This window comes from Tupaia chinensis, unplaced genomic scaffold, assembly GCF_000334495.1.
Source record: "Tupaia chinensis unplaced genomic scaffold, TupChi_1.0 Scaffold000563_1, whole genome shotgun sequence".
NCBI classification, from domain to species: Eukaryota; Metazoa; Chordata; class Mammalia; order Scandentia; family Tupaiidae; genus Tupaia; species Tupaia belangeri.
The window spans coordinates 2,891,154-2,899,701 of record NW_006160076.1 but is presented as its reverse complement, the minus strand read 5'-3'; the positions used below and the strand labels follow the sequence as shown (position 1 = coordinate 2,899,701).

At 37.9% G+C, this 8,548-nt stretch overlaps 1 pseudogene; it reads left to right on the top strand.

Moving 5' to 3' along the window:
- The first annotated feature begins 7,232 nt into the window (after positions 1 to 7,232).
- Positions 7,233 to 7,413, top strand: LOC114009559 (uncharacterized; annotated as a pseudogene).
- The last annotated feature ends 1,135 nt before the right edge of the window (positions 7,414 to 8,548 follow it).

Below are 8,548 nucleotides of genomic sequence, written 5' to 3'. Positions count from 1 at the left end.
GCACTAATTTAATAAAATTATCTTATTCATACTTTTTAGTTTATTGTCGTTTTGTCCCCCCTAAAATAGAAACCTGAAAGCTTGAATGGTCCTGTCAAGTTCATTTCATGTCACCAGCATCTAGAGCAAAGCCTAGCATATGTAGATGCTTATTGAACAGTTCAAATAAATGAATATGATTGTTCAGTGTGGCAGTAAATAAGATCAGTAGAAGGATTTTTTTTTTGAGAGGTTTTTGCTATAGGGTGCGTGCGCTCACCAAACATACAGAGACAGACAGAGAGACAGAAAGCAAGAAATCACCCCCCAGGGGGGATGACCATGCCGTAATCCCTTCTCCTTCATTCTCCTCTCAGGATCTTGGTCACGCACACACACGAGCCCGGCGTGAGTTTTAAGTCACGGGGTCCAGGACGTGAACCGCGGTCGACTACATGGGAGTCCAGCGACATAGCCATTATGCTAACTGCTGGTCCCAGTAGAAGGATTTTAGACTTCACCAGGGTGTTTCAAAATAAGAATATTTTGTGGCTGACAAATGGCGTGCTGGTTAAGGGCACTGGACTCCCACATGGTCACTCCAGTTACATCACGGACCTGACGGCTTACTGTCTCTTTGTCTCTCTTTCTCTCTGCCTCTCTCTGGTTAAATTAAAATACATAAATAAATACAAATAAATAAAGTTAAATAAAATCATTCTTCTTAAAAAGTAAGTTTATTTTAATTATTGCACAGTGGTTTAAAATGTCTTTGTCTTTTTATGTCAGAAGATGTATGCGTGCATCAGAGAAGAGAGAAAATGCAATCTTGTTAATAATCCCCTCTCCCTCTCCCAACCCAGGAGAGGCTACAGGAATATATACCCGACAGATGAGTTGGAGCTAATGAAGCAAGAAAGACCAAATCATCCTGAAGACTAATAAAACAAAACATGAAACGTTTCTTAAAAAAAGAAAAGGCACCTCTAACAACCTGAAAGGAGTACAGAATGTACTTGATTCAGAATAAATGGCCATATAAGAATTTAAGTGGGAAAATGGCCTGATCAGAGATGACAGCTGCCACATGGAGGGCAGGTTGGAAGGAATCAAAGAAACAAGTCAGTTAAGACACCAGAGTGGGAATCCCGTGGGAGGTGATTTTCCCTGGACTAAGAGGTTGTTAGTGTGTATTCCAGAGTATTGAACTGATTTGAAAATCTTTAAGAGAAAAAAATATATATATGTATTTTAGTGTCCAATTGGATGCCTGAATGAGGAAGAAGGAAGGATCAATGTGATTGCCGGAGCAACCGTTTTTGCACCTCCCATGGTATGTGGAAAACTAAGCAGGCCTAGTGTACTTCCACAAAGGAGCCGTATTTAGCCATTCTGATTGGAGTCCAGAGCAGAGTGCAAAACACTTCTTCACTATTTCAATTTGAACAAAGTGGTCCCCAGATGAAATCCTAGAACCTCTCCCCTTATCTTCCTTCTTGCACAGTGCAGACTGAAGCCTGCATTTGCACCTCATGACTGTGGCCTGAGAGATTCTACCCACCTTTGTCAGAGGCTAGCAAAACTGAGTTCTGCCTCCATTCTGGGGGAGATCTTAGTATGGATCTTAGTATGTCTCCCAGTACAGGACCTACAGTACTAACACTTCTCTGTCTTTCTAATACTGATCCCTCCTGGTTTTACTTTGGAGTCGCTATGCTAGATCTCTTCCTCCCCACAAAAGAACTGGAAGAGACAAGAAGTCAACAGGACAGAAGCTCCATCCTGAGGCTCAGGTGACTGGCTGGAGGTAATGTATTCACAGAGCAATTACTCTTGAAGAAGAGTGGAAATGGGAAGGTGGCCATAAAGAGGTGCTTGTGAGACACCCAGAAACTTTCAGCAAAAAGTAGAACAAATAGGTGAACAAGTGGTAAGTGTAAGGGAAGCATGGACATAATAAAGTTAAACTAAACAATGGAAGAAGATGAGATTGTTCAAGGACATTACAGAGAGTTATAAGAGAAAATACCCCAGATATACCCCAAGAGATGCCAATATTTAATACACAAGCAGTAGATGAGAACCCTGCAATGGAAACAGAGAATGGAAGAAAAACTGGAGGAAAACTGAATGTGTAGTATTATAGGAGCCAACGAAAAAGAAAACATTTTAAAGGGGTTATCAGGTGAGTGCTGCTAAGAGATAAAAAAAAAAGGCAAGATTAAAATGGGTCTATTAGTTTAGCAACAAGGTCACTGCAATCTTAACAAGACCGTGTTATAGAATAAGCATCTTTTTCTTTAGGGCTGTATATATAATCACACCATAAAATTTTCATTAATATAGATGTCTACCAAATTTTTTTTATTTTAATTGTTTAATTTTTCTTATTCATATATAGCTTCATAAATACATCTAGAAACACATGGTAACTCCTAAAACTCAGTGTGTTTTGAGCTCAGCATATTTAAATTTCTGTCCTTGTTGGTCTCTGCTGCATAAAAATTAAGTCTTCTGGGACCAGCAGTTAGCGTATTGGTTATGTCTCTGGACTCCCATGTTGTCAACTGCGGTTCAAGTCCCAGACCCGGTGGCTCACTCGGTGCATGTGCATGCGTGCCCAAGATCCCAAGAGGAGAATGGAGGAGAAGAGATTGTGGCACAGACATGCCCCCAGGGGGTGATTTCTCGCTTTCTGTCTCTCTGTCTCTCTCTGTCTTTCTGGCAAGCACACATGCCCTATAGCAAAAACCTCTCCAAAAAAAAAAAAAAAAAAAAGAAAACAAAAACAAAAAAAAAAAAAAAAGGCAAAGCAAAGCAAAGAAAAAAGAAAAGAATTAAATCTCCTATATAAATAGTGAAATACTGAAATAATTAAGTACAGGTAGAAAGCATCTCGAGCCTGAAAGTTCCCATGGAACAGAAGTGCTGGGAACCTATGGGAAGCTGCCATTCTAGAATCCTAGTCACAGAGTGCTCTAGAAGCATCAGAGAAATGGGATGGGTCACAGCTATGACTTCAAGGGAAGAATCACTCTGCCATCAGCAGGCAGAATGGAGTCTATAACTCCGAGGTGATTATATTTGGGAGGGAGAGGCATTATTTGGTTGACTTTCCTTAGTGTGTTTTTTGTTTATTTGCCTTTAGGCCCTGGCTTTTAGTACCATGTGACAAAAAGAGTAAGAGCCTAGTCTGGTTGACCTGGCTTATGTCTCTGCAGAGTACTAATGAGCTCTGGGTCATCAGGGTTTCTCTGGACTTACAAAGACTTCATTTCTCAAGTATTCAGCTAGGTACTCCCATAGACATATTCTATGTGAAGACAACTATTCTCCTATATCAGCTTCCATTTTTTTTTTTTAAAAAAGTATTCACCACCTCCTTCAAGCTTTTAAGTCTCTCAAAGGGCAAGAAATTCCTCCCTAGCTCCAATGTGTGTTGGAGCTCACTTTTAGTCTCCCTGTTTGCTTCATATCAATCCCTGTAAACTCCATCTAAACATTCCTGGAAAATGTCTCTTCCATAATCACTGAAAATGAAACTGACTAGTTTCCTTTTAATTCCTCTATGGAAAGTATGTGACAATTAGTTGATTGTTCACTACTTTAAAATATCTGTTCTACTGTTTTCTAAAACTACTTTCGAACTTGTCTGTTTTTATTTTTTTCTACGTTTCTTTCTTTTCTTTACAAATAGAACCTATGCTCTTTAATAGAGAAAATATCTTATTAATTTCTGTTTTCTCCATAATATGATGTCTATAAAGTGGGAAGTTAAAAAATATTGAGTAGTCAGACCATTGTCCAGTAATAAAATGTGATGGTCTGTGAGGCTGATCCAGATGGATTTGTGTCCAGAGATCTCTCTGAGTATGCTGGGCACATGCACATCCATGGTCAGAAATGGCTGGAGCGGGTGGTAGGTTTTGGAATTAAGATGCTATTGGGGGGAGGAAGAGGCAGCAGGTGCTGCAGTGGTTAAGATATTGGACTCCACGTGGCCTACATGGTTCAAATCCTGGACCCAGTGACTTGAAACTCATGCTGGGTACATGTACGTGCACGCCCAAAATCTCGAGAGGAGAATGGAGGAGAAGGGATTGTGGTGTGGCCATCCCTCCTGAGGGTGATTTCTCACTTTCTCTCACTCTTTCTCTCTGGTGAGCACATGTACCCTGGAGCAAAAATCTGTCTCTAGAAAAGAAAAAGAAAAGATGCTGTTGGGGGGTACTCTCTCTTTCTCTTCGTTTCTCTCTAACTCACGGAGTACATAACTAATTGACTTTCTAAAAAATAAACAAAAAATGTAGTGAGAAGTTTGAGAAAATGCATGTAAATTTTTTTAAAGATAAAAATATTACACAAGGACTTACTGTTATTGTCCTTTGCTTTAGTTTTGATGATTCTCTCTCTTCTGTCAGATACCTCCCCGGTGGGAGAGAATGACTTGACACTCAGAATCAAAATATATTCCTTCCATGATACAAAAGACCTCCAAACTTGACATCTCTGTAATCACAAAATGATATTCATTTAGGGCAGCCCTGTAGCAAAGCAAGTAAACCCTGTGCATAGGGAGTTCACAAAATTGACCATGGTTAGAATTCCAGCCCTAGCAGCTTGTAAAAAGTTCCAGACACATGTTCACATGTGCCCCCAATCCAGAAGGGTTGGAAAAATGGAGAAAAATAGATTGTGGCATTGGGGAGCGCTCTCTCTCTCTCTCATGCACACACTTTTAGCAATTAAAAAATGTTCATTTATCTAAAAATATGAATATATATGTTTTCTCTGCCTTTCAGCATCCATATCAATAGTTTTTTTTTAATATTGTTTCTGTGTTTTAAACTTTTCTACAGCTATACGTGATCATAACAGAATTGAACTACCGTGGCAATACTAGATGACTAGGAACCAGATGCAATCTAGTTAGCTGGTCTATTTTAATTTAGTTTCCATATGCTAGAAGCTGTCAAAATGCTAAATGCATATGACTTACATCGACCTAATCGAAGCAGTCTAAAACGCTATGTGTGTATGACTTACATTGACCCATGGGTATATCCAATTTTTCTTAAATAGACATTTCTCCTTTGTTGAAGACAAGTATGTCTTGTCAAAATTTAGTTGCCTAATTTTAGCTCCAACTGGGTTTTGCTTAACCACCAAGCTCCAAATCCAGGCCAGAAATAGGCAGAAGAGTGATGGTCATGTGTTTAACAAGATCCCAGGCAATGGGCCAACACACATTGGAGCTAGGGTGGAATTTCTTGCCCTGTGAAAATGCAGTGCTAAATCTTCCTCTCCCTCTTCTCTCGTTCTCTTCAAGTGGATCTCTCCTGTACAGTGAGCTGTCACTCAAAACCAACTAGGAGGATGTGTCTCCCAGCAATCTGAGCTAAGTCAAAAGTGCATGACCTACCAGCCTTGACATGCCAACTTGGACCATGATTTCTGGAATGGGTGGAAAAAATATTTTAATGCAGTTCACCTTGCTATATTATGTCATTAATAACTTCTAAAATTTCACAGGGTTCAACTTTAAAGTTCTTTGGCAGTCTCAGCATGTAACACATGATAACTCATTTGTTACTACAGGAAATGAACTCTTCTTTTACTTTTTCTCTCCCTCTTACTTGGACGTATGTGTGTGTGTGTGTGTGTGTGTGTGTGTGTGTGTGTGTATGTATAAATATATATATACATATATATATACATATATATGTATATATATATGTATATATATATATATATAGTGAACTCTCATACTCACTTCTCTCTTTCCTTCTAATTTTTATTAGTAATAGAAGCATATTTACTGAAAAAATTATAAGCACATCATGTACTTTATAGGTATCTAAATTTGACTGCATATACACATCTTCCCAAATTTCCAGGACCTTCACAGCCTCTTTCACAGTAACTTTGCCATATGTTTAGATAATCTATAGAGCTAATAAAAATAGTACATTTATAAATTATTTTGTTTGTTTCTTCAATGACTAGTGACTACCTGGGATACTTAAAAAAAGAACAGATCATCTCAAGGATAAGAAAAGAGAAGGCCTGCAACCCCACACAGCATAATATCTTTAGGTGATTTCCAGATTTTTTTATAGTTATTAATTACCTCTAGTTGTTAAAATCCAAGAACCTACACATGCTATAACCTTCTACTATGTTGTGGGATGTAACTAAAGTTATTTTCTTGAAGTTTATGTAACTAAAGTCCTGAATTCTAGTCAAATATTTTTATCTCCAAAAAACTCCAAAGGTATGTTAACAGTGCCCCATCAGGAAAACATGTGACCTAGCCAGATTTGGGTTCTCCTTTGACATAAAGGCCATTGACTTTAAGAATTTTTTTCTGTTGGTGGTGGAGATGGATTTGCTGCAATCCTTCCCTCTTAACCTATGTCTGATTGTGACCTAGGCACTGAGGGTAAGAACACTTTCTCTATTACAGACAGTAATTAAGTCATGCACATTTACCACATATCCAGAAATGAACTTCTTTTATACGGACTAATTAATACAGTGAACCATTTTTTCCTCTCTCCTTTTTTCTGACTAATATCCACTTATCCTTCAGATCTTAGAGTCATGTCATTTCTCCAGGAATAAAACAATAAAAGGACATGATATTTGTTAATTTAACCAAATTATCTGGAGAAACCACCAGCCAAATTATCTACATTTCCCCATTCTTAATTTTGCTGACTCATATTTTCCTCAATACCCTAAGTTTTATCATATTTATTAAACTTCTAAAATATGAAAAGCACATTACTAGGTATGGTAGCTATTGAAAAAGTAGAGTCCTTGTCCTCTAGGACATCAGAGTTTAACAAAGGGAGAGATATACACACAAGTAATGATGGTAAAAATAGTAAGGTTTTAATGAATATGGCAGAATGCTATAGGAATATAGTATTTTTATAAGTGGAGCTGAGTATGAGAGTGAATGGAATTTTGAGGGATGAGAAGGCAACAAGGGTATTCTAAGCAGAAGACTCAACATAACCAAGTAAATGCAGGGATGAAAGAACGTAACTGGTGGTAGAACAAAGTTTGTGTGGCACTTAGAGGAGATGAGTGATGGTGAAGGGGCTGGGAAGACTCAACTATGCATTTTGTAGGACCTTGTACAAGATGAAAGTGTGAGGTTCATAGTTCAAAAATCAGAGACAGAAGTTCAGATAAAGGTACCAATACATAAATATTTTTTTTCCTTTTAAAAAGTAATGGGGGACAGCTTTGCGCAGTGGCAGTATCGTGGCCAGTGGGGTTTATCTGAGGCGCGATTATTGCTAATTGAAAAAGTAATGTGGGACCAGCACCTTGTGTGTTGGTTAAGGCACTGGATTCCCACATGGCCAAGCACAGTTTGAGTCTCAGACCTGGTGGCTTGAAATTCATGCCAGGCATGTGTGCATGTATACTCAAGTTCCCAGGAGGAGAATGAAAAAGAATGGGGTGGTTTCTCACTTTCCCTCTGTCTCTCTGTCTCTTGGGAGAGCCCACACACCCTATATCAAAAAAAAAAAAAAAATAGCCTACTGGTTAAAGGAGTCGGATCCTACATGGCCAATTGCATTTCGAATCCCAGCCCAGGTAGTTTGAAAAACATATGCATGACTCTAATTCCAACAGGATACTGAAATGAATTAATTTATTAATAAAATAAATAAATAGATTAAATTCATTAATAAAAAGACAACATCAGTCAATCTTGAAAAGCATAAAATAAAAAAAATAGTTTTTTATCATTTATTTATTTTCAGAATGATACCTTGCTGATGTAAGCTTACTGAAATCCTTAAGGGTATTTTGCAGTGTGTGACAATATTGGATTATATTTTGGATAAAATTTCATAATGTAAATTGTTGGTGCATCTATAGCTAGTGATTTTTTTTTCTTTTTTTGGAGAGATTTTTTGCACTTGCCAGACAGACAGAGAGAAACAGAAAGACAGAAAGCGAGAAATCACCCCCCAGAGGAGATGGCCATGCCAGAATCCCTTTTCCTCTATTCTCCTCTCGGGATCTTGGGCACGCACACGCACGCGCCCTGCGTGAGTTTAAGCCATCAGGTCCGGGACTCGAACCGCGGTCGACTATGTGGGAGTCCAGTGACATAGCCATTACACTAACTGCTGGTCCCTATAGCTAGTGATTTTTTTTAATCATATTTTTAAAGATTGACTTTTCATAAAAATTGATTTTATGTAAATCTGAATTTCAAGTGCTAATCTATCCAATGACTTGTTTATGTCTTCCTAGACATTTTTTGAATCTTGAGAAAGCTATGCAAAATATTGCAAGCATGATCTGCATAAAATTCAAAATACCATCGTGTATTTCATCTCTGTGTCTTCAATTACAAGGTGTTTAAATTGTCTTCCTTACTAATGGTCTATGTGCAGTTTTGTATGAAAATAGCATTTCTTTCTGTCAAGTATTAAAATTTCAAATTTAATTTCTGTTTCTCAACCTGTGGATATTTGTTTTCGCAATGTGTGAAGTTTTCAAAATCAAGTATTCAAAACTGTGACCGTTTTGATAATTT